This window comes from Helianthus annuus, chromosome 15 (genome assembly GCF_002127325.2).
Source record: "Helianthus annuus cultivar XRQ/B chromosome 15, HanXRQr2.0-SUNRISE, whole genome shotgun sequence".
Classification (NCBI taxonomy): domain Eukaryota; kingdom Viridiplantae; phylum Streptophyta; class Magnoliopsida; order Asterales; family Asteraceae; genus Helianthus; species Helianthus annuus.
Genome location: NC_035447.2, coordinates 35,343,349 through 35,371,179, shown reverse-complemented (window position 1 = coordinate 35,371,179; position 27,831 = coordinate 35,343,349). Strand labels below are relative to the sequence as shown.

General features: G+C 36.6%; 2 long non-coding RNA genes across 2 annotated transcripts; both read left to right on the top strand.

The window, feature by feature from the left end:
* Window positions 1-12,770: 12,770 nt before the first annotated feature.
* LOC110911684 lies at window positions 12,771-15,174 on the top strand. Its single transcript, XR_004880691.1, has 5 exons — window positions 12,771-12,991; window positions 13,108-13,179; window positions 13,323-13,406; window positions 13,524-14,174; window positions 14,256-15,174. It is a non-coding gene; the product is annotated as an uncharacterized LOC110911684 (long non-coding RNA).
* A 1,018-nt stretch (window positions 15,175-16,192) lies between these two features.
* Window positions 16,193-16,770, top strand: LOC118487187. The gene is made up of 2 exons (XR_004880690.1): window positions 16,193-16,427; window positions 16,512-16,770. It is a non-coding gene; the product is annotated as an uncharacterized LOC118487187 (long non-coding RNA).
* Window positions 16,771-27,831: the final 11,061 nt, after the last annotated feature.

Here is a 27,831-nt window from a genome sequence, read left to right as displayed (position 1 = left end):
ATTCTATTCCGGACTCCGCTTAATCTAGCGTTTAGAACCGTAAAGTCTCTTTCTAGCTAGCCGGTCTAAGTCCTTGACTTAATTAAAGACCCGTTAGCATCCTAATAGGTTATTAAACCTTCTATACAGATTAAGTAGCATCCAGTAGAAGGTACCATCATAAAGCTTTAGGATTATACTGCTGAGTTACTTATCACATTAGCTCAGGTAAATACTTTTAACTTATTTTCCCTTATACGGGCTTGGGATATGGTATTATAATAATACCACTTGGTCGGGTATGAAATCATTTAATCAGATTGTGATTGATAAATTTACATAACCCGTTTTAATCCGTCTTTTTGATAACATAAACATTGGGGGTTAATTCGACTGTGTCCTGGATATCCTCGGCTCATTTCATTTGAAAATGGCCACGACCTATGCAGGGGGTGTAGGCATACACCTGACAGATGCAAATGCTAAAATATAAACCCACATGTTGAGGATAACTCCTTTGTGGGTTCTATAAGTGGTGAGTCGGTTAATCATGACCGGCTTCCAACCGGCCCCAATTGTATGACAAACATGTAAATCTCTATACAAGATTATTTTAATAATTGTCCCAAGTTATAAATGATTTGTGCCAAGTGCACTTAAATCAATTTTCATAAATGTTTTCAAAAGAGTCAGTTAATTGTATTTACCAGTGTCAACTGACGTATTTTTCTAAAGACTGGTTGACAGGTACCTCTCGTAATAGGCTGGAGCTATTAGGTGTCGTATAAGAGGATCTTCAAATCCCTAAGATACCTGACGTCTGTTATTTTGTTTCTTTGATTTATTTATGATCCGCCTGTGGATCTTATTACAATCCAGTTTGTATATTCTTTCATTCGAACACTCAGACATTATGGTTTGTAATAGTTTATTTACCAAGCCTTCCGCTGTGCTATTATATTGTGTGTATTGATAATGATGATATCAACCACGTTACGATACTCCCCGCCGGGCCCACCGGTAATATGTGGAAATATCGGGGTGTGACAGGTTGGTATCAGAGCCAACATTGAGTGAATTAAACACTAACCTTTTGTGTTTAATCTCAATGACACAATAAGCACATTCCTTAGACTTCCGAGTCTAGGCCAATGACCTAGGATTTATTCATAACTTTCCTTTGCTGTTTATATTTTATTTTTGTTTTACTTGGTTTGACAGCATTAATCATTAACAATGCCACCAAGAGTGAGAGGCAAAGGAAAGGGGCCAATGCGAGGTGGACCATCAGCACACGCAGGACCTTCCCATCGGCGCACTCCGTCTGCGTCGTTTTCTAGTTCAGATTCCCGTGACCATTGGGGTCATTCTTTCGAACTAGCGAGACACTCTGTCTCTTTGAGCTCATCACCTTCTTTTCATCCATCATTCGGGCCGCCTGTTCCAGACGAGCCCCAGCATTCGCAACACTCCCATGACTCTCATCATTCGCATGACTCCCAACATTCCCATCAATCTTACCATTCTTTGCATTCTCATTCCTTTCATCATTCGGATTCTACCTACTCTCCAGCCCAGTTTAATCCCAATGACTACGTCAACGACTTTTTGGGTTACAACCCTTTGGGACCCGAGGATCACTTTCCTCATGACATGGAGATGGACGACGACCTGGATCCTGAAATGCAAGCCGGAACACCGGGCCACCTTATTAGCATCTCGAGCGGTTCTCCATATCAAGGATCGCCGTACCAAGGGCCCGATTCATTTAAAGAATGGTGGTCAAAGTATGAATGGGAATTCACGCCTTCATATCACAACTCCCTGTTGGGATTGAACCCTGCCAAAGGAACAGATAATGAAAGCCAAAACTAGATCAGAGCAGTGGATCCAGAATAAGTAGATGTTTGGTTGCAAGTCTCTCCCCTTAGAAGTGGTTTCAACATCTGCTGACCTCCTAGCTGCTGATCATGCAAACTGCTGACCTACAACTGCTGATCAAGTCAAAGTCTGTTGAAGAACTAAAGCTCTGCTGCTCAATCTACTGCCTTGTTTCAAGCACTACTGATCATGACAAGTACTGCTGGGTTCACAGCAGTGGAAGGATGCAGCAGCAGTTTATGTTTACTTTATGTATTGAATTGTAACATCAGTAGTTAGCATAGCAGTGTTTGTATAGGTCAGTTGTTAAGAGTTTGTTAGGAGGTTAGATGTCACTTTCATGGTGATGTCAGCTTAGATGCTCAGTAGTTTGCTAGTGCCTATAAATAGAACAGTACTCTGTACTGTTCTGTTTAGCTCATTCCCCATCTTCTTCCTGCACGAACAAATACTGAGCTCGGGCTGAGGGGGAGTTTGCGAATCATACATGCATTGTAATCAAAGTTTGAAATAAATTTAATCATTTGATTATGTGTTGAAAATGTATGCTTGAAAGCATTTCTTCTGTTTGATTGTGAAAAGTTTGCTTCCATTTAATTTCCGTTGCACAACTGACTCATAATTCCATCTTAATTCAAACACAAATCACAATCAATCCAGACTCAGATCCTAACACTCCCCGGCTCAACCTCCTTTGAATGAGCCTTACCTTCAAGCTATCACTCCTCCACCTCTTCCTGTTAAGGAGCCGCCTCAACAGCCACCTCAGCCACCTCCCGATCCACCGATGCGAAGGAGGAATGCACGAATAACTGTGCGAGGAGGACCTCGGTTTAGTTCTCCTCAAGGTTCAAGTTCTTACCCTCCTATCCTCGAGGACCCACAAATGGGTGGACCTTCGCACGCGGTGCCGGAAGACGATCCTCCGTCGGTTTCCTATGCACCACCGCCACCGCCAGTGGGTTTCGACAACCCGATCCCGACTTACCCAGGTTCGTCTGGGTATAACCCATCTGGATACCCAACAGATTATGGAACCCATGATCCATATCTTACTGCTACACAATATAATGCACTTTATCCTTCTTCTTACCCTCCAGTTTACCCAACTGGATATCCGGTGCAGGGGTATCAATACCCCCATATCAACAACCTCCTCCTCCCCAACAGGAGCAAACCCAAGAAATACTGCAGAGGTTAGACAGGGTTGAGCGTGAATCAGATGATACCAAAAAGAAGCATAACAACTTTTTAAAGGGCCTTGCAAGTCTTATCAAAGGCAAAAAGAAATAGAAAGTTGTTTATTGTATTTTGTATTTTGTATTTTATTTTCAATCAAGTCCCTGTGAGGACATTTTATTTTCAGTACTTAGTCCATGCGAGGACTTATTTCTGTTTCTGTAGCCCCTGCGTGGGAAGTATGTTCTTTTTAAGACCCGTTTAGGGCACCTTATAATAGTTTGATGTTTAATGGAATTTCTTTGGATTTTAATTATGTACTTTATTACATCATCGTGCTTTATCTTTTCAATTTTTTTAATTGATCTGCCAAAGAAAATTCTTAGAGGTATAACCTAGCCAAAATATTAAATGGCTATGATGGTACAACTTTTTTTAGACAATAAATCTCTGTTAACATCTGAAAACATGTTAACATTCCTGGCTGTGCGGTACGAGAAACCACACAAGCTTCCAAATGTACTTGGATTTTTCCAAGTTACTTATGTATAGCCTATATGATCAATGTGAATCATGGCTAATAAACATCAATATGATGTATGCACCAAAACATCCATTAGTCATATATGCTTATAAGCAAAGGTGTAATAATGACAATGATAGTTTTATTTATAAACTTCTTGTCAAAAAGGTGATGAACTATGTTCGACCCTTGAAAGATCAATGATCCAAGAGATCATTGGTTATGTTTTGATCGTCCTTGTGACAAGGCCTTTTTGTGCCATCTAAATGTCCTTCGAGACGAGCCTTGTGCTAAATAAAAAAAAATGTCTTTCATGACATCGACAGTTGTGATTTATATCCCTCTGTCTCATAGATATAAAGGATTTTAATTCTATTGATTGCTTATGATGGTTCTATTATAGCCTAGGCAAATCATGATTGAATTAATTTATTTAAAATGGTCTATTTGGTTTAATAATACCATGACCATCTAATCATCAATACGATGAATCATTATATAATTTAAATATATCATTATTGTTTGATATAGTACACGAATCATGGCTGGCTCTGATGAAGCAAACAGTCATCCCGTGGAAGACAACAACAATACTAGAATTAATATCACTGGTGCTGAATTGCAAGCAATGATAGCCGCAGTGGTTGCTCAAGCTGTGGATAATAAGTTCAAGGAACCGTGTATTGTTCGGTCCAAAACTCATTCAAAGTCCCTATCTCATTCGCATACACTGAAGAAAGATGAGTCTCAACACTCGTCTAATCAGAGAAGTGAACTGTCACACCCCGATTTTTCCATGTGTCACCGGTGGGCCCGGTGGGGAGTATCGTGACGTAGTTGATATCATCATAGTCAAACAACACAATATTTAAATGCACAGCGGAAGCAAAAGATAGATTTTTGTTTCAACCAAATAAAAGTGTAATATTAAGTATCACATCATGGTTGAGTAATATCCACAGGAGGATCAAAACAAAGAGGAAACTGTTCAACAGACTTTAAAGACATCTAAAGCTTGCGAGACTTGAGTAATGATGCCTGGAGTAGCCAGCCTATTTCGTCTAGTACCTGCACTTAGCCTTTTTTGGAAAATACGTCAGTTTACACTGGTAAATACAACTTAACTGACTTATTTTGAAAATGGTTTGAAAATTGATTTGAATGCACTTCGGCAAAAATATTTTTATAACTTGGGACAATTATATGAAAATAATCTTCTATACAGTTTTACTCATTTGTCGTCCATTAGGGCCGGACTTAAGTTAGCTGACACGCCACAGGTATAATGCCCACAAGGTTGATTCCTTTAAGTGGGATACTAGTTTTTACATAATGCATCTGTCAGGTGTACGCCTACACCCCGTGCTTAGGTCGTGGCCATTTCTTTGAATGATGCCAAGGATATCCGGGACATGGTAATTTAACCCCAAAAGCCATACACCAAATAATACATATTAAACAGGTTATGTAAATACATCAATCACAATACGATTTAAATGACTACATACACCCGACCAAGCGCTACTTTTATAGTACCGTGTCCCAAGCCCGTATAGGGAAAATAAGTTAAGAGTATTTACCTGAGCAAAGTATAAATCAAATACAGCAAGTGCACGTAGCTTTTACTGGGATCCTAATCTGGAACGAAGGTTTTTAATAACCTATTAGAATCCTAACTGGTCTTTAATTAAGCTTAGACTTAGACCGGTTAGTTTTCAAAAGGAAGACACGGTTCAAACACATGATAAAGCAAAGACCGGTTTAGAATGTGGTTTTGACCCGACAAGCTTGCGTGCTTGTTTAATATGGGTAACTTAAACACATTCTGGATTTTGAGACAAAAACGATATGGTTTGATCCGTTTCGGCTAATATATGCAAACTAGTTACATAAGCCGATCCGAACGCGAAAAGTGCGTAACGAGTAACCATAAGAGTCATATACAAGTTTCCTAAGTTAATATGCCTTAAATATATTGTGACATCAGTAAGATATCTTCTATTATGCCCATATGAATTCAAACTCAAATTATGCCCCGTAAGGGCATTTTGGTCATTTAAAAGGTTATAAAAGAGTTTAAATATAATTCTGAGTTTCGGGTCTGATCTAATCAGTAAAAATACTTAATTTACTATGTTATATCAGTAGGGTATAACCTATATGTGAAATTTATCATTTCTAACCATACTATGCTCCGAAGGGGCATTTTGGTAATTTCACTTAAGGTTTAAAGGTTAAATCTGGAAATCTGAGTTTAAAACTTTTGCTTACTGAAAAAGTATAGAAATTTACTTAAAACATCAGTAGGTATCAGGTCTCATATATCTAATATGGTTTTAATACATACTATGTGTTTAAAACGCTTAAAAACGCTTAAAATGGCGATTTTGAGCTATTTCCGGGTTCTTAAAGGAAATCTGATACTTTTACTATTCCATAAGGCTTAAAATATTCTATTTATCATATTAGATCAGTAGAAAAAGGTTTGGTGTCAAAAGGTTTGGTAAAACTCATTTTATAGCTTAAAAGGGTAAAACCGACAACCACCGAATTAAGCTTAGAGCTCTAGGTTATGATCAGCCTAAAAATAAATAAAAATCTCCAAAAATCCCAAAATATTATTTTACATCAGTAGGTATAAGGTTTGGTATCAAAAATTGGGTTTAGATAGGCTATATGCTAATTACGCCATTTAATTACTAAAAAGTTTTCTAATTACGCTAATGAGCATAACTCTTAATCTAGACCTCAAACTGATATCAAATTTTAGGTACAAGTTTATAATTTAGTAACTAAGGTTTCTACTCTTTTATATTTTCAAAATCACATTTTAAGGTCATATGGGCATAATAGTCAACATTTAGGCATTTAACGGAAATATGCATATGAATCGGATAACTAATGAACCAAGTTGTATAATCTCAGAGAGTTATACTTATAGGTAACTTGGTCCTATTAAAGCTCTAAGGCATTCCTAAACCATGCTCAAACGGGTCAGAACTGAAAGTCAAAGCATAAGTCAAACTATGCGTCTTTCGGTCCCGAACCGAGCCTTAACTGAAAATTGTCGAGTTGAACATGTTTAGACATGTTCTTACATTAATTACCAAGTTATATTAATGACAAAACAGGTTGCATAGCCTTTACATTGCTAATTATGCATTTATTTGAAAATAGGCTTCCTGTTGACTTTTTATAATCAAGTTTGACTCGACAATTGACCTAGTTAGAGTGGGAATCAGAGAATACCCTTTTAAGGGTTTATTGCCCACATAATTACCAACTCATAGGTACTTTCAATTTGGAAATTGACTGGACAAGATTAATGACAAAGTCAAATCTTAATTACGACGGTTTGACTTTATGCTAAATATCTAAGCTAAACCGAATTAAGAAAGGTTAAATACACTTACAATAGTCCTAAGCACAACTAATGATCACTATGGACGAGTCTTGAGCTCCAGGAACCTCCAAGAAGTGAGTTGTGAAGTTTACAAGTGAATGAGCAATGAAGAACCCAAATTCATGGCCCTTATATAGGTTTCTAGATGCAATTTGATCATGCCAAACAAGTCTATGAATGAATCCAGATGATTGCAAGTGTCCCTAGGCCTTAATATACCAGCAAACAAGCCCATAGAATCAAAAACAACCTTCTTAAGTCGGTTAAACGGACTGAACTGGCAGCTGTGCACATTTTCTGCATCTGCAGGTCTCACGCGGCCCGTGTAAGGACCCTTACAGGTCTTACACGGCCGGTATGGATGTCTGATCCGGTCACCAAGTTTCAAAAATTGCAATTTTGGTCCCTGGTCCTTCCAAACTTGATTTTTACATGGTTTCTTGCACTTGTAACCCCCAAACTTGACTTTTAAGGACCCCAAGTCATAAACCAACTTTATTAAGTCCCTGGTTATTCAAACGATCACCGAAAAGTCCTAAATTCCAACGTTGACGCTTTTAACCCCTCGTATACGAATATTGTCACAACTTTCTCATACTTTATCGAAACCTTGTGAAATTTTTATCACACATTCTTGTGAGTATAATTAATCATTACAAAGCTTCGGGTTCGCTAAAAGGTTATTCAGAGGTATACTTTAAACATGTTGACACATTTAACCCCTGTAGTTTGTAATTCCTATCTTTCTTTCACAATTAGCTTTTTATGATCCATGACTCATTTGTTTAAGGGTATAAACATCATGTAGGGTTATTGAAAGATATATTTATCCGTTGTTGACATTTTGAACCCTTATATTCACATACTTTCTCTGTTTGTCAACTTTAGTCCTTCATACGTAATCTTTCACACGTTCAAAGCTTATGACACGTGTTAATACATTATTGGACATGAATTTTCGAGGTGTTACATGAACCTCAGAAGCAGATTGTCCTCGAACCGACTCCTCGGTACACCAAGGGTTATACCTATAAATACTTTGTCTCCTGTAAACCGAGGGATTTCACAGGAGAAAAGGGAGCAATCGATTGCATGAAATGGTTAGATGAAATGGAGACCGTGATAGACATCAGTGGATGTGCTAAGGAAGATATTGTGAAGTTTGTGTCTCAATATTTTAAGGGCGATGCCCTCACTTGGTGGAAAGCGTTAGTGCAAGCCACTGGAAAGGTCCCTTTGTACAACCTTTCATGGAGCAAGTTTGTTAATTTGGTGAAGGACACTTATTGTCCTCAACATGAAGTCGAGAGGATAGAGACTGACTTCCTCACCTTGGTGATGAAGGATCTGGATTGTAGGTCCTACGTGACCAGTTTCAACTCGATGTCAAGACTTGTACCATACTTGGTCACCCCTGAACCCAAACGCATTGCGCGTTTCATTGGTGTTTGGCCCCTGAAGTGAAAGGGAATGTCAAGGCTTCTAAGCCTGCCACATATAGATCTGCTGTGGATCTATCTTTGTCCCTCACTCTTGATGTTGTGAGGAGTAGGGCAAAGAAAGCTACCGATGATGGGAAGAGGAAGAGGGAGGAAGACAAGTCTCCTTAATCAAACAAGAAAAGCAAAGGGAACTCTGGTTCCAAAAAGGGGCAGTTAAATGACAAGCCCAGGTGCAAGATTTGTCACAAAAGGCACTTTGGAAAGTGCAATCAAGACCCACATGCCAAACCATGTGGGATTTGCAAGAAGAAAGGGCACAAGTCTGTTGAGTGCCGAAATATCAAGGATGCAACCTGCTACGGTTGCAATGAAAAGGGGCACATCAAGACCAATTGCCCCAAGAATGTTAAGAAGCCCGAGGAGGCGAAGAAAACGAATGCAAGAGTCTTTCAGATGAATGCAAGGGAAGCGGTGAACGACGAGAACATCATAACAGGTACCTTCCTCATTAATAATAACTATGCTAGAGTCTTATTTGATTCCGGTGCTGATAAATCTTTTGTAGACCATAAGTTCTGTAAGTTATTGAATTTGCCTATTAAGACTCTAGACATAAAATATGAGGTAGAGCTTGCCGATGGTACCTTAGAATCAGCTTCAATTCTTCTTGATGGATGCTTTATATCCATTAAGAATCATTCTATCCTGCTATCCCTCTAGCCAATGAAATTGGCTGGGTTTGATATAGTTTTAGGCATGGATTGGTTGTCACATAACCAAGCCCAAATTGCATGTGATAAAAAGCTAGTTATTATCAAAACCCCTTCTGGTGAATCAGTCAATATTCAAGGAGATACACAATATGGTTTGCCCAACAATGTGTCTATTCTCAAGGTATCGCAGTGTTTGAAGAGCGGATGTGTCATCTACATGGCGCAAGTGACTGTGAATGATCCAAAGCCTAAAATTGAAGACATTCTAATCATCTCTGAGTATCCTGATGTTTTTCCTGACGAGTTACCTGGATTATCTCTAGAAAGGCAAGTAGAGTTCAGGATAGACATTCTACCAGGGTCTGCACCTATAGCACGAGCTCTTTATCGTCTAGCGCCTACTGAAATGAAAGAGCTCAGAACTCAATTAGCTGACTTACTGGAAAAAGGTTTCATTCAGCCCAGCTCTTCGCCTTGGGGAGCTCCAATATTGTTTGTGAAAAAGAAGGATGGATCAATGCGTTTATACATTGACTATCGTGAATTAAATAAGGTAACAATCAAGAATCATTATCCTTTGCCCAGGATCGACGATTTATTTGATCAACTCCAAGGGGCAAGCTATTTCTCGAAGATAGATTTGAGATCTGGGTATCATCAACTCAAGGTTAGAAATGAAGATGTGCCTAAGACCGCGTTCAGGATAAGGTATGGACATTACGAGTTCTTAGTGATGCCTTTTGGGCTCACTAATGCACCAGCAGCATTCATGGACCTCATGAATAGAGTCTGCAAACCATACTTAGATAAGTTTGTCATTATCTTCATAGATGACATACTTATCTATTCCCGTAGCCAAGTCGATCACGAGAAGCACCTTCGATGTATCTTAGGATTGCTTCGACAGGAGAAGTTGTATGCTAAATTCTCCAAATGCGAGTTCTGGCTTCGTGAAGTCCAATTCCTTGGATATGTTGTTAGTGAGCGTGGTATCCAAGTAGATCCCGCCAAAATAGAAGCCATCATGAATTAGGAAGCACCGAAGACGCCAACAAAAATTCTTAGCTTTCTGGGTTTAGCTGGATATTATAGAAGATTCATTGAGAACTTCTCGAGAATAGCTGCACCATTAACTTCTTTGACCCGCAAGAATGTGAAGTTTGACTGGGGTCTAAAGCAACAAGAATCCTTTGAGATTCTTAAGCAAAAGTTGAGCAATGCTCCGGTATTATCTTTACCCGAAGGAGTAGAAGAATTTGTTGTATACTGTGATGCTTCACACACTGGTATGGGTTGTGTACTTATGCAGTGAGGCAAGGTGATTGCCTATGCATCACGACAACTAAAAGTGCATGAAAAGAATTACACCACCCACGATTTAGAATTGGGTGCCATTGTATTCGCATTAAAGTTGTGGAGACATTATTTGTATAGAACTAAATGTGTGATCTATTCGGATCACAAAAGTCTCCAACACTTGTTCAATAAAAAAGAGCTCAATATGAGACAACGCCGATGGATGGAAACTCTAAATGATTATGATTGCGAAATCCGCTACCATCCTGGTAAAGCGAATGTGGTCGCCGATGCTCTAAAGCGAACAGTTAGCACCTGGCAAGGATGGAATCCTCAGACTGAATGGAAGAATTTGGGTTCCTATTCATGGAAGGCTTCGAGATGTAATCCTCCAGGAAGCCCACAACTCCAAATACTCAGTTCACCCTGGAGGTGACAAAATGTATCAGGATTTGAAAGCCAATTATTGGTGGATAGGTGTGAAGAAATCTATTGCCACACAAGTAGCTTAGTGCCTGACTTGTGCTCAGATTAAAGCTGAACATCAAAAGCCATCAGGTCTGCTACAACAGCCAGAACTTCCCACATGGAAGTGGGAGATGGTAACCATGGATTTTATAACCAAGTTACCTAAAACAAGGCATGGAAATGATACAATATGGGTCATAGTTGACAGAGTGACTAAGTCAGCACATTTCTTACCCATCAAGGAGACTCATAGCTCCGACAAGTTAGCCCAGTTGTACGTGGATAAGATTGTATCTCTTCATGGAGTACCAGTGTCTATTATCTCTGATAGAGATACTAGATATACCTCACACTTTTGGAAAAATTTCCAACAATCTTTGGGCACTCGTTTGAATTTTAGTACTGCTTACCATCCTCAGACAAATGGACAGAGTGAGCATACAATTCAAACTCTGGAAGACATGCTTCGAGCATGCGTTATTGATTTAGGAGGTAGTTGGGATGACCACCTACCCTTGATTGAGTTCTCCGATAACAATAGCTACCATACTAGCATTCAGGCTACGCCTTTTGAGGCATGATATGGTAGGAAATGTAGAACGCCTGTTTGTTAGGAGGAAGTAGGAGAAGCTCAATTATCAGGACCTGATATAGTCCTTGAAACGACGGACAAGATTGTCCAGATTCATGATCGCCTAAAAGCTGCCAGAGATAGGCAGAAAAGTTATGCTGATAAGAGGCGAAAACCTCTAAAGTTTGAGGTTGGCGATAAAGTCTTACTAAAAGTATCACCCTGGAAAGGCGTGATGCGTTTTTGTAAGAAGGGCAAGTTAAGCCCTAGGTATATTGGACCATTCAAAATTATCGAATGTGTCGGCAGTGTAGCTTATAAGCTAAACTTGCCTGAGGAGCTGAGTGGAATTATAATGTGTTCCACATCTGTAATCTCAAGAAATGTCTAGCCGATGAATCGCTAGCTATGTCTCATAAAGACGTACAGATTGATGAAAGCCTGAGATTTGTTGAAAGACCTATATCGATCGAGGATCGGAAGATTATAAACTACAGGGGTTAAATGTGTCAACATGTTAATTGTTACCTGTGAGTGACCTTTTAACGAACCCGAGGCTTTGAAATATTCGAATATACTCTCAAGAATAAGTGGTATAAATTTCACGGGGTTTCGAGATCGTTAAGCAAGTTTTCAAGACTTTGGGTGAAAAGTGTCAAATTGATGAAACTTGTGTTTATAGTGATGTTTAACGAAACCGAGCCTAACGAAGTTTGATTATACACCCTTGAGCCTCTACAAACTAACTACAAGGGCCTTATATGCCAAAAATGAATGAAATAAAGCTTTAAAAGCTCCAGGGACTAAACCTGCCAACAATTGAAACTTGTTTAACTTGTGCCACACCATGACACGGGCCGCGTAGCCCTATGTGAACACCTACACGGACCGCGTAGAAGTTGCCAGCATCCAAAGGACTGGCAGCTGCATGTTGCAGCCTGTTACACCGACTTTGGAGCTATTTCTTCGATTCCAGGAGCTATTTGACGGTATTAGAATACCACTAGGACACCTGGGGTGATCCTAGATGACTCCAAACCAGTTGCAATCATCCTAGTGCATGGGAATCTATACTATCTATAATAAGAGAACTTTCGCTGATGTAAAACTGCCTATGTGTCAACTCCTAAGCTATGCCACGCGTACATGCTGATGTCATGATTCGGATTTATATATATATATATATATATATATATATATATATAAATCTATTAATCTAAATAATTAAAGGAGGTAATTTGAATTTTAAAAATCTTAACATTTGGCTCCATATGTCACTTTTTTGAAATTGAAATTCAATCTGCTCTCTCTCCCTTAACCGCCTCATTCAACCTAGGGTTTCTATAATTCTCTCATTCTCAACCACCTCTCATCCTCTGTTCTCCCTCTGGCGATCGATGGCGATTCAAGATATGCCTTTCTCAGTGACACCAGATCTCTCTATACGACGGCACATCGAATGAGTTTCACCTCTCAAAATCTTCAGTTTCAGTGGATTCGCTCAGATCTAGGGTTTATCCGTTCTGAGTTCCATCTGTAAGTCTACCCGTACTGATTGTTTGATGTTTTAGGGTTTATGTCTGTATATGTTTTATTTGTTGTTTGTTTGAATCGGTTTATTGATTCTTCTGCTTCCTTTGTTCTGTTTGCAGGTTGTTTGATCCTGAGAACTGTTTTAATTGCGATTTTTGTTGACTGAAACCCTAATTTGTTCATCGGAGGAAGTAAGTGAAGTTTTTTCTGGTCTTTAGTTGATTATTAGTTGTTATTAGGTTAATAGGTTTCTATTAGAATTGATTTGGTGTATTTTGATTGATTGCACCTGGAGAAAGCATGACAATTAACAATCTGAATTTCAAAACTACAGAGCATACTCCATCTCTCTCATTGCTGAAAAATTTGGAGATGATGAATTTCGAGATGATGAATCCGTATACAAAATCAGTTGGATGTAGGTGATTTGGAATCTGAAATTTGATTAATTTTGTAATCATTTGGATTATTTTATCAAGCATCAACTTGAATCTTGCTGCCATCTATTGTTTTTTTTTTTTTTTTTTTTTTGCAGGGAAATGTTAAATATGTTCCTTCTTCACAGAGTCAGTCCTCTCGAAATCGTGAGTCCTCTCGAAATCGTGATTTTGTTCCTTCTTCCAGCTTTTTTTCCATTAATCGCCGGTTCCATTTGAATCCTAAAACTTCTGTTTTTTTTGGGATACGGCGTAAGGCGGCGATAGAGGTGGAGTTCTTTATTCGATCTCAACATTTATGTTCAATCTTTCTATGGGCTTGGGTGTTTTCGGTCCAGAGTTTAGGGTTTATTTTTCCCTTTTATCATTTCAATATGTTGATCTGATTATCTTTTTTTTATTATGTATTGATATGGAAGCATGTGTTTCGTTATATGATCGCCACTGAAGGGGTGAAGGGTTTGTGACTGCAGGAACCCAATTTTTTCGTGAATGAATTTGTAATGATACATATTAATATTAGTTATCTGATTGGATCGTAAATGATCAAGTTTAGATTTATATGGTTTAGGATAACTGAATAAGGATCAAGTTTATTGAAACTTTATACGTGAATTGCTGTTGGTTGGTATGATTAAGTTATATGAATTGAAATTCGCTCTCGAATCATTCTGGGATGGCAAGAGCAGTGCCAAGGATCTGCAGACTATTGCTGCTGATCTCAGATCATCCATCTGGAAACTAAAGCTGTATGTGATCTTTATATGTTCTTTAAGCATTTAGAGTTAATTTTGCATCAAAGTCTTATGTTGATTACTTCTTTTATGCAGCTTGGAGTTGATATTGTCCCAGTGAGTGTTTCTTGATCTCAGATTAAATGTTCTTTTTTTAGTTATAGTTTGCAGTAATGGTTTTATTCAAAATTATATTTATCATTGATAATATTTGTATTTTTTTAATGTCAAATGGGTCGAATGAAAATGTTTGCTAAGAGAGGTAGGTTAAATGAGTTAAGGTAGTTAAAATCTATATTTTTGGTTGTCTCAAACAGGTCAAATTAAAAATGGCTTTCTTATAACATGAGGTTGAAGCTGGAAAAGAATTATCAAAAGGTTTAGTGGAAGGCATTGAGCAGAAACCAAAAAAAGGTTGCAAAGAGCAAAGGTGAAGGTTCCAAGAAGAAGAGAAAAGAAAAGGAAATTGATGTTAGTAAGGTCATATCTTTTTTAAGGAAAATAAAGAACAAGATAGTGACGCAAAGGTCCAGTACGAGATCTTTAGGACTTAGTTGTGACTTTGATGACGGGAAAGATTGTTGGGGTTTTGATTTAGAATCTGATGTAGATCTAGAAAACGGTGTTGCTGATGATACAGGTATATACATGTATGATTCAGTAATCGTATCAATATGGCTTTTTAGATATTGTGTGATAAAATTCAAATGTGAAGTTGTCCAAAGAAACAGAATTCACATTTGGGTGAATGGTATATTAACAACACATTCACTTTATAGGAAGTCAACCAATAGAAGGAAAAGAACATTATAGAGGAGCATTAAAGAATAGAAGGAAGTATAAAACCCTTAGTTAATGAAGCATACGCATTACATTTATCTGGGTTGTGGTTATTGAAGGATGATTATCATGTTCTTGAAAGATTTTAATATGTTATGTTTAGTATATGAGTTCCTGAACCACTCATAACACGAGTTGTACTGTACTGCATCAAAGTAGTAAATGACTGTTCAAATGTCTTTTGCTTAATAGTATGTATAATTTATTACCTATTAAAATGTGAAAATTGTTGTTGAACTGCATAGAATTATAGTAACATTTTTATCTTAAATTTGCTGGAATAAAAGTATCTATTTTAGACAGTTCAGAGGCTGTTATACATGCACAAAAAGCTGGCTAATACAGCTGCAAATGGCTGCGAAAAACAGTCATACAGGGCTGGGAATTATACCCGTATAGGGCTGGAATACTTTTGTTCTATGGGGGTTGTTATACAACCATGTAAGGCTGTGAAATACGCTCTTATGGGGCTAGAAATATGCTTGTACAAGGTTTAATGAAGATTAACAAATATATTTTCAGCTCCTTTCTATGAAGCTTGCTTCTGTTAATCCTATACTATACGATTTTGGAGTGGATTTGGACGCATTCATGGTTAAACCTGATGAGGTAACTAATTAAATTATTAATTGAGGTTTTGCGATCCTATACACACATATACAAACAAACAAAAAACGGATTAGAGATGCGGGTTTGAGTTCGGTCTAAACAGGTTTAGCTAAATCTTGGGTTCGGGTTAACGTGGTGGGTTGACCCATTAATTTTTAATTTTTTAAAATTATGTTTTTGCGCTATAAATAAAAATGATTAGGTACGTCACGAGTCAAAACACATTCATTTTGAAACCAATTGTTTTTAGTAGGACCCAAAACTATTCTGGCCAGTTTCACCCGTAAACACGTTTACTCTTTTTTTTAAAAAGTCGTTCTTGATCATGACATTGTTTGCATTTCTACCAAAGGCTTTTGATACGAAATCTTTTGTTTTAAAAACTGGGCAATCAATAAACTCTGCCCAAAAACAAAATCAGCCATCCCGATCAATAAACTCTGCCCAAAAACAAAGTCAGCCCTCCCAAAAACAAACTCTGCCCACAGAGTCAGAGTCAGTCCTCCTGCTGCCATCTATTGCTTTGTTTTTTTTTTTGTCTCGAAATCAGCCCTCCTGATGCAATAAAGATTTAATATTTTCAGGACGGTATATCATTGCCCGTTTTTCAACTTATGTCGGCTTGGACAGGGTCTCGGAATCGACTTTTCTCATTGTATGACGTGTAACTACTGTTTGGGGATAAAGTTATTGGATCATAAGTGTAGGGAGAAAGGTTTGGAAATGAATTGCCCTATTTGCTATGATTTTTTATTTACGTCAAATGCAGCTGTTAGAGCGCTTCCCTACGGTCATTTTATGCACTCTGCTTGCTTCCAGGTGGCACCATGTTACCTTTTATGTTTCTATATTCGAAATCTTTGTTGCTGATTACTTATTTATTGTCGTCTTTGCTTTCAATAGGCGTATGCTTGCACACACTACATCTGTCCTATATGCAGCAAATCTATGGGAGATATGTCGGTAAGCGACTGCTTTTTTATTTACTTACGTTTAAACTCAATTTACTAAGGGAAAGGTTTTGGTAACTCGAAGGATATGCATCTTTAAAGGGACTCGACTATCTTTAAATTGTGTATCCACTGTATCACTAATTTATGTAACATGAGACTTTGTATTTTATTTTATTTGTACACTTGATATTTATCTTAATAGTTTTTTCATCATTTTTTTACGTTTTTTCGTTAAAAATAACCTATTACCGACTTTGGCCTTTTGCAAAATCATTCTGACGTTTTGTAGATCATCAGTATTTCCACCACAGTGCTGGCAATCAAGGTGATTTTCTTATTTAAATAAGCAAATATTGCATATAGGTTTCTGTATACGATATGGAGTGAAGTTTTGTAGAACTCATGGTTTTCTAAATCATTTTTAGTGAATCATTAGATTATAACCTAATTTAGAAGGTTTTTGGGTACTTGAAGTTTATCGGTTAATAAACACCTATTTTATACTTTATATTGTATAGGTTAGTGTATAAGATATGGTTTGAAGTTTTGGTTGACACTAAATGAGAGATTATTTTTGAATATGAGTGCCTAATCACATAATAGAGATAAATAAGCACTTGAAACTTAAGAAGCGTGAAATGAATATTATTTAACTGCTTTATGTTTGATATGAATATTATTATTTTTAGAATGATTTTCTAACTTTATAAAACATCGTCTATATATTTCAGGTTCAAGGTTCATGTGAGGGTTCAAGATGAAACCGGTAGTGTGTCTAAACTTAATCAGTCGACAAGTTTAATGTATTCTTAAGTATAATGCGATTGTGAATTCATTAAATAATTTCATATCATATTTTACATATAAACGTAGGCTTACGTTCAATGTTTACGATGTACCCCCGTCCATCGGACGGGTGTTTTAAATTAGGTCATGTTTTAATTATTAGACAATATAAAATTAGGTCATGCTTTCATTTTAGACAACATATTATCAATTAGTTAGCTAATTTCTATATCAAACATGAATTAATAATTTTTTCGTAACACAGTAATAAAATTTTTATGTCCTAACACATATTGCCTTTAACATTGTTTTATAAAGATATGTAACTAAATACAAACAATTTAAATGAAGTATTATAATCTATTTCGATGGTTATTAAAGCTACCTGTGTGGTCACACGGGTCCTACAACTAGTTTACTATATAAGAAGGTTTAGTTCACTTGTTCAAATGCACATTTGAGTGCAACAACTTAAGAACTCATCTCTGGAGCTTGCAAGCAATAGGAGAAGACTTTCAAGTGTAGAAAAGATAGCAAGGACCATTAGTAAGAGTTTTAATCCCTGCTTAGTCCATTTAATTTGCTTAAAAACCGAAAAGTCAAACATATCGTAATTAAGCTTTGACTTTCGGTTTAATCACAAATGGTCCAGCCACTGACCGAAACGAAAGTGGTTATGGAACCATATTAAGATAGTTGATTAACCCTTAAAAGGGCACCACCTAATTATTACGTTTGACTAGTTAATTGTCGGGTCAAACTAGTTTGACAAAAAATCAAACTAGACAGAAAGTTTAAAAATGATTTAAATTAATAGAACAGAGGTTCTAAATTATATTTTAACATTCTAATGACTTGTTAATTAATATTAGAACATGTTTAATTTGGCCTAACCCGACAATTATCAGTCTAAGGTCAGTTTATAACCGAAAGTCGCAAAAGCTTGACTTTTGCTTTGACTTTCAGTAATGACCCGTTTAAGCTTAATTCTCCCATGTTTTAAGCTTCCATTAGGACCACATTACTCGGTAGTATAACCCTCTGGAGTTATATTGCTTGGTTCTTAGTAGTTTGAATTATATGCACTTGTTTGTTAATATGCTTATAAATGCCGTAAATGCCCTTTTGACATATAAATGAGATTTTTTAGAAATGTGAGAAGACAAAAACCTTTGGTATTGATATTTAAACTTGTCCCAAAAATTTGACATCAGTTCATGATCCCAAATAGAAGTTATGCTCGATATTGTAATTAGAAGCTTTTTATTAATTAATTTGCGATATCTTGCATAATGCATGTTTAAACTTGGATTTTGAACCAAAACTCATTACCTACTATTAAGATATTATTTTTAAGGAATTTTAAGATTTTTGGTTAGATTATAATCTGTTTAAAACATAGAGTTCTTGTGTAATTCGGTTAATGACGATAATACCCTTTTTAGGCATAAAATGAGATTAACAAATGATTTGAATGCCAAACCTTTTCCTACTGATTTCATACATTAAATAAAATAGTTTGAGCATTTAAAACTGATCAAAACCTTAGATTTACATAAACATCTTGATTATCGTCAATTTGCGAGTTTTACACTAATTAGGTGCATAGTATGGTTTAAAACCATACTTAACATCTAAGACTTGTTACCTACTGAATTTTTAAACAAATTTAAATATTATTACAGTAGGTATACGTTATGAACTCAGGTTTCCAAAAATGTCCTTAAAAGCCTATGTGAAATGACCAAAATGCCCTTTCAGGGCATAGTTTGGCCATAAATGGTAAACCTCACATATATGTAATATCTTACTGATGTAATGAGACAAATTAAATATTTTTACTGATTACAAAAGACCAGAACTTCAGTTTGTCATAAAATCTCTTTTATAAGTATTAAAATTACCAAAATGCCCTTACGGGACTTAAATTGGTTTAAATTACTTTTTGGGCATATATCTTAACATCCTACTGATGTATTAACATATTTTAAGCATAATAACATTTAAGACCTGTATATAATTCATTTGGTTACCCGTTACGCGTTTATGCGTTCGAATCGGTTTATGTGACTAGTTTACATAAAATAGCCGAAATGGGTTTAACCTTATCATTAAATCCTCAAATTCCAGAATGTGATTAGTTTACCCATATTATACAAGTATCCAAGCTTGTTGGGTCTAAACCACATTTTATTCCAGTCTCCGCTTAATCAAGCGTTTAGAACCGTAAAGTCTCTTTCTAGCTAGCCGGTCTAAGTACTTGACTTAATTAAAGACCCGTTAGCATCCTAATAGGTTATTAAACCTTCTATACAGATTAAGTAGCATCCAGTAGAAGGTACCATCATAAAGCTTTAGGATTATACTTTTGAGTTACCTATCACATTAGCTCAGGTAAATACTTTTAACTTATTTTCCCTTATACGGGCTTGGGATATGGTATTATAATAATACCACTTGGTCGGGTATGAAATCATTTAATCGGATTGTGATTAATAAATTTACATAACCCGTTTTAATCTATCTTGTTTGATAACATAAACATTTGGGGTTAATTCGACCGTGTCCTGGATATCCTCGGCTCATTTCATTTGAAAATGGCCACGACCTATGCACGGGGTGTAGGCATACACCTGACAGATGCAAATGCTAAAATATAAACCCACATGTTTGGGATAACTCCTTTGTGGGTTCTATAAATGGTGAGTCGGTTAATCATGACCGGCTTCCAACCGGCCCCAATTGTATGACAAACATGTAAATCTGTATACAAGATTATTTTTAATAATTGTCCCAAGTTATAAATGATTTGTGCCATGTGCACTTAAATCAATTTTCACAAATGTTTTCAAAAGAGTCAGTTAATTGTATTTACCAGTGTAAACTGGCGTATTTTTCTAAAGACTGATTGACAGGTACCTCTCGTAATAGGCTAGAGCTATTAGGTGTCGTATAAGAGGATCTTGCAAATCCTTAAGATACCTGAAGTCTGTTATTTTGTTTCTTTGTATTTATTTATGATCCGTCTGTGAATATTATTACAATCCAGTCGGTATATTCTTTCATTCGAACACTCAGACATTATGGTTTGTAATAATTTATTTACCAAGCCTTCTGTTGTGCTATTATATTGTGTGTATTGACAATGATAATATCAACTACGTCACGATACTCCCCGCCGGGTCCACCGGTAATATGTGGAAATATCGGGGTGTGACATGCTCGGTGTCGAAATAGAGGATCTCGCAAATCCTTAAAGATGCCTTAAAGTCTACTGAACTTCATTTTATACAATCTGTAATGATCCACCTGTGGATTTGATATTACAAGCTCGTCTATAATAAATACTTTGATATTTTCAGACTTTGGGTTTGTAATAATATTTTATATTAGACTTCCGCTGTGCTATTCTGTGTATGTTTGACCATGATGATATCAACTAGGTCACGATACTCCCCACCGGGCCCACCGGTAATATGTGGAAATATCGGGGAGTGACATTTTGGATCAAAAAATTGGATTCAATAGTGTTCGAACGAATGGATTAGCTCCTTCCGCATGAAAGGATCAAAACCATTCGCACGAAAGGGATAATCCTATTCGCATGAAGACACCTTTTCGTTCTAAAAATCATCTCATTCGCACGAATGGACCTACTCTATTCGCATGAATGAGCCAAATGCCTAAAAAAATTGGTGATTGAAAAAATTTGGTGATTGAAATTTTTTTCGTGTTTTTAACGACAAACACGGGTTGTTCGGGGACACCGTCGGGGGCTTCAGAGAATAGATTTGATGATGCGATCACAGAATGTTGAAGATAATGGGACAGTCATGATACATATGCAGACTGTTTATTATCTGGGTTATCTGACTATTAATGGGCCAAATCAAAAAATCCTCAATGATGAAAAACACACTTTTGTGGATCAAAATGATACATTTTCCACATAGTGAAGTTTTTCAGTGAAAATAGTGGACTGAATTTGCCATGTTTGAGGGGGAAATTCAGTGATAAAGATTAGAGAGGTCAGAATTTGCAAAAATGAGGGGACTAAAAATTTTCATTAGAAAATTGGAAATTCTGACATTTTTGAAATTCCTGACATGCAACAGTATTCGGATGGTTCCGACTTCAGATTATCCAGGGATGCATAGGATCTGGATTCATTAGTTGTGATCATAGTAAGTTCAGATGCTTCAGATTGTGATCAGATTGACTTCTTAGGGTTTGAGTCCCGGGTCTTCGTCAAGCCGGTTAGCAGGATTAGCGTTAGGAGATGCACCAGTATTGTCGATACTTATAAGATATCACAGATTTGTGATAGTATAAGGTGTCAGAATGGTTAATCTTCGAGCAGAGGAATTGTTTTTCGGACTAACCACCGGGGAATGATGATGTTTGTTGATTAAGTTGCTGTCGAAACTAATGGAGAAGACTATACATTTGTTATCGCAACTGAAGAGGAAGAATGTGAATCTGATCATGGAAGAATGTTAATGAGATCTGAATGTGTTACCAGATGATTTGTTATCCGATGAAGATTTGCTGATTGTGGAGATTACCGTTTACACTAATCAATCATTCAGGAGTGTGCTTAAAGATGATTACGAAAAACGGGATTTCAGATTTTCGTGGGTATTCATAGACTTGAAGTTTACCGATTTGGTGATTCGAAGTTTCTATCAATTGCCGGTTGGCTTTTAGAATATGAGAGGATCAAGCTGGGGGAATGCGCTAAAACCGAACGCGGAGGTGGTTAATGTCGAAACAGAGAAGCGGCATTGATTAGTTTCAAGTTGATGATTATTCGTGAAGATTGTAGTACAACAAATCAGAGGAGATGGGAAACCGTGCAAACAAAGACCTGAAGATTCATTTCAGAGTGAATTTGTGCATAACGAAGATAAAGCAAGCTCGAATCATCAATCAAGGGGGAATCAATTGAAGATATCAAGATGCCTGGTTGAAATTGCAGTTTTCAAAGATCAAGATTCGATAGTGACGTACAAGGGGGAAATTGTTATTGCATATTCTGGGTGTTCGTCACTGTGCGAATAGGCTAGATAGAGCGTGTGTTGAATATTGTATAGATGAGAAATTTTGGGTTTGTATTGTAAAGTTCCCTTCGTGCGAAGGGGCCCTTCGCACGAAGGGACACTGTCCATTCGCTCCAAGCTCCACTCGCACGGAGGATCACGCTTATAAATAGTAGTTATGACTGAGAGATGGGAGAAGTTTTGGTTCCCAGAGGGGAAATGCTGGCAAAATTTCTCCAGAATTTCGCCAGCTTGTAAAAGATGTAAACTCTTTCGGTATGAATGAAACATTCAACTTATGGGTAACTGTTCTGCTTCTACTCCATTCTTAGTAACAATATTCTATCGAATTAGTTTTATCCTGACCAAACTTCCCTCTAAACCCGCCAAATCCTAGACTCTCAACATTTTTAGGGGCCTTATAGAGGGAAAAGTAATCCGTCAGAATACTTTCCAACACGGATTTGATGGTCGTAATCCTCCCCCTAATAGAAAGGAGGTTGGATTTCCAAGCAGCGAGACGACTTTGAAAGATGTTGTAAAGCGTCTTCCAATTATTGATACGGTTACGAGTAAAAGTGTGGTAGGATAAAGTGCATTTATTGAGGGGTTTTATAGAGTAGGGTGTGGTAGAGTAGGGTGTAAATAGCATCACCTTATTTCTGGTAATGCTTTGTTTATGTTTGTTTTGAAAGGAAACTTCTATTCACAGGGACTACCCTCAACGACATGGGCGGCCAACAACACAAAAAGCAATTATATTACAGAAAAGTAAACCTAATTGTCCCAGGATAAATCCCTATCTTTAGACCTATTGTTGTACCATAAATAACTCGAAGACTTAACATCAAGAATAATATCTACAATTGATCTTTGTTTATCAGAAAACCTTCTTTCATTTCTCGCTCTCTAGATGCACCAGCACCCTACCATTGTAATTCCTTTCAGAATATCCTTAGCTTTGTCCCCTAAACCAGAGAATTCGTAAACCTCTAGCAGATCCTTCATCGAAAAAGTATATATCGGACTGATACGGCACCATCGACTGATGTGGTTTGGATGATAAGTAGGTCAAGATTTGAGTACTAGGTGTGTTCACGAAGTCTCCAAAGTTTTTAATCAACTTAAGGAATAACCTAAGTCTTAGAAATTGATAGATGGATGGTTATTTCAAAATACATGGAAATGAATTTTGAAATGTGTATAGAACATGTATATAACTATAAATCACCAAATATAATAACATGTATGATTAAAACATAGAATCATTTTATTGTTTAAACATTAAATAAAACTACATAGAATATGAAAACGGATAGGGCTTCGGAGGTCCGTTTTTTGTTGATGTTACAATCCTAACATTAGTGATTAATGTGTATGATGACCAACCCTGCATTACACGTGATCCAATATATGATCCTACTAATGACTTGTGCATATAATTTGATCCTACAAATGTGCAATGATACTACATATGATTCTACTAATGACTTTGGCATTTGACATTTTCCTACCTGCTATCTATAATTGACAACTGAAATCATAAACATGATTATGTATCTTGATCATCACTTAATTACTAAGGCAAGGCTCCTACGTGATCCTGACCCACTCGAGTCTTCAATCCTCTACACCTGTATCATGTGTAACATAGTGTTTTTTGGGGTGAGCTACAAGAGCTGGTGAGTAAACCTTGGTTAAGTAAAATAGTTTACCATTTTAAAATTTAGAAATCAAACTCATTTATTTTGCCTTTTTAATTCCAAATAATAATATAAACATTAAACATGCAATCAATTAGGTGGAAGCAATGCACAAATAATAAGAACATAGGATGGTAATTGAATAATGAATAAGACCAAGACCGACACCAAAACCAAAACTGACTCCTTGCGTCCCACACCTATAAAGGGTGTGACTGTGGCGATACCAACGTCCCATAGTTAGGAGGAAAGGTCAGCCCAAGACTAATGGGGCGATACCGACATCTCCAGGTCATGAAGAGAGGTCAGCCGTGGATCCACTGAATGAATGACTATTGACTATAATAACCAACACAACAACAACAATAACTTCAACAAACAACAGCAACAACAACAACAACAAATAAAGCATATACGAGACACTAGATATTGCATGCTCGATTTTAGATAAAAGCAGTTGATCGAAACACCTCGATACACCCCAAAAATTTAATGATAAAAAGGGGATAGAGTTTACTCACAATTTGTGAAGATTCGATCCACTCAAGAAAAGCAACCACACGATTTGAATACCGACGAGATAATTATCCTAAAATTAATATAACAAATCTTAAACATATATAGAATAAATAATAATCGATAATTCTACGAAATTGAGTTCTCCTATTTGAGGACTTGAAATGTATAATTTAATATTTAGAAAGATACCTTAAATCAAATTACATATAAAAATCTAGATGCACAAAGGGTTTATGTAGCATTAAGGAAAAGACTCATCCATATTGCATTTTACAAACAAATGGACGACCGGTTGTTGGCTTGATTAAACAACGTAGTCATTTCCAAATAAATATTTGTAACCACAATTAAGTCTATCTTTAGGATTTACTCATTAATGAAAATAATATATAAAAAACTATATATAAACCATTGGTTGATTTTACACTACATAAATCTAATTCAAGAAAATATATATTATGAAAATAAAATCATGAAGCATGAAGTTTGAGTCAAACTTAACTTGATTTATTCCTAAATTTGCATAATAAATTAATGATAGTCATATAATAGTTACATTTGTAAAACTATTGGTTCATTTTGAAGATTGTTAAATACCATTTACAAATGGGTTCCACTAGACAGTATGAAATTGGGTTTGCTTGGTAGTGGCAGTAAACTCCACAAACAAAAACCTATTTTCATCTAAATATTTGTTTATAGCTCCTTTTTCCCAGAGTTTTATTATTGGATCTTCAAAATATTTGTTTTTAGCTCATTTTAACAACCATGAAAATAATTATATGTTTAAAAGAAAACGAGATCGAATATAAACTAATTATACAATGAAAGCTTTTGTATTATAAGGTTATATTAGTAATTGAAACACGCGATACCATTTCAATATAGTTATTTTTTTATATAATAAATAGTTACGTTTTGGTTTATAGTTGGCGAGTTAACACCTTACCACGCATATGCATGATTCAACATTTTTACGTTTCTTCTGTTTAACTGCACAATGCTCACAATTGCATTAGTATAAATGCTCATCTTAGTGTGAACTATCCCAACAATGCTTATATATAAATAAAGGCTTATAAGTTGCACGTCTCTAACCACTTTGACACATAAAAATCCCCAGTTCAAAATGAATAAAAACAATCTTTTTAAGAGAATCAAGAAAATGTCCTTTTTTTTTTCTTTTTACTCAAATGGCGTGGAAAATAGTTGAAAGTAGATTAGTTAATTGTAGTAAAAAATAATCGGTGTCAAAGAAACCTGAATGTTGTGCTTCACTCTGGTGATGCCAAACATAAAGGCGTCCAACTCGGAAGTGTATCCGATTGATTCTACCCGAAGCAGCGGCAGCGAGATAGAAGAGGAAGAAATTGAAACTAAGACGACGGAGGGTGGTGGTGGAGAAGTTGTGGAGCGATACAAAAGTGCGGTGACTGCGATAGCGATGGCGATGGTGGAAGATGACCCTTGTGGGGTGGAAGTAGTGCATGTGAAGCCTATCCTTATTATGTGTGCAGCTTAAATTAATTAAGTCTATATATGGTTATTACCTAATATGTATCTGATTCCTTTTAGCTTAGTTGTATTAATTTGTAGCCATTCTCATGCAGGCTTATAACTGAAAATAAATTACAAACCTTGCACAGTTTCAGGCTAGAACTCGAGGTGTTTGACTCAACAGCCGAAGCTGTCGTTGTCTGCTTTGAAGACACTGCCCAACGCTTGACAAAGACCAATGCTCATAGTATACTCACAGCAGAGTCTGGCCTGTCACGCGTCTACAACCTTTATTCCACTGACATACAGGATAAGTTCACTCTGGTGATGGTAAGGAACGCTGATGGAAGCTTTTCAACACTGCCGAATTGTTTGCACTCTCTTATGGGCAGCACTCAGACCCTCCAGCTTGATTCGTGTACGTATTATGATCATGGCCATTTTGAATCCTTCAACTGCAAGAATGTCCTGCTAGATGGGGATGGTTGTAAGCCCTTTGGTTCTTCCACACCTCCATCGATCCCCGCTAAAGACAAGGGGGTGCTACCCATACCGACACCAGTTAAGCGCATTGAAGCGACCGTATGGTATATATCGGCTTACACTTTATTCGTGCCCTGTTTAATAAACCATTTTAATTAAAGATGTGCTATTTACCTTTCTACTCGACCTGAAATGTTATTTACATACCTGGTATATGTTTACTCTATTTTAAAATTAGGAGGCTACAATAGTCGGAAACTTGAGTTCGTAAATATAAAAGTGCATTGTTCTACATTAAAAAAATATGAATAAAAAAATTTGGTAATGCATCACTTCGATTGTGTAAAGACATATAGGGGGAGAAGTTAGCTTTTGAAAAAAATAAACTTGGTGTCGTTATAAATGGAAAGGCAACAAAAAAACTTTCAACTATAATTGATTGATTTCCATAAACAATGTAATTGTGCATATTTATTTTTGGATAACCATCTACATAAATGTTTCACGCTTTTCCTTCCCAGGCCTGCTTATGCAGATTCGGATTCAGAAGAAACAGTTGACAGTGACCCATATGAAAGGTGTACCGTCTGCACTTAGTGTTAGTAATGAAAACCCGTACTACTTTTCGATGCATATATACGTAAACATAGTATACCATTTTTAATACTTTTCTTTTCGTTATTTCACTGCAGTCAGTTGGCTGGTGATGGGATTGGGGATGACGGTGGCATGCGTTAGCTAAAGTTTGGTCTATGTGTTATCCAATAAGATAGGAAGGCGTGCGATAGTTTATGCGTTTTTCTTTTTTCTGTTTCATGTTTTTTTTTTCTTGGAAGACATCTTTTTTCACTTCTTTTTGGCCGGCAAGTTTTGCCAAGGAAACAACTTATGGTCCATGGTTTAATAAAGTTTAAGCACGCCCCTTTGTAGGCGTATTGTCTTACATGTTATGCACCGGCCGTGTCAGACGTCTTACCACGAACAAACAATAGCTATTATGCATGTCGTGCATCGCACGGGCTTTCTCCCTAGTAAATTTAAAGGTGATCCTCCGAGTAGTGGTTTTGCTGGTAGGTATGCTAATTCTATATGTATGAATGTTTTTTCCAATTTGTCTTTTTCTCCTTCTTATGATGTTAAATCTGTCTATTCTCTCTCTAAAGTTAGGGTTTCTGTACTTAATAATTTTGATAATTGATTCTGGTGCTAATCAACATATGGTCATGACTGATAATGGTCTTAT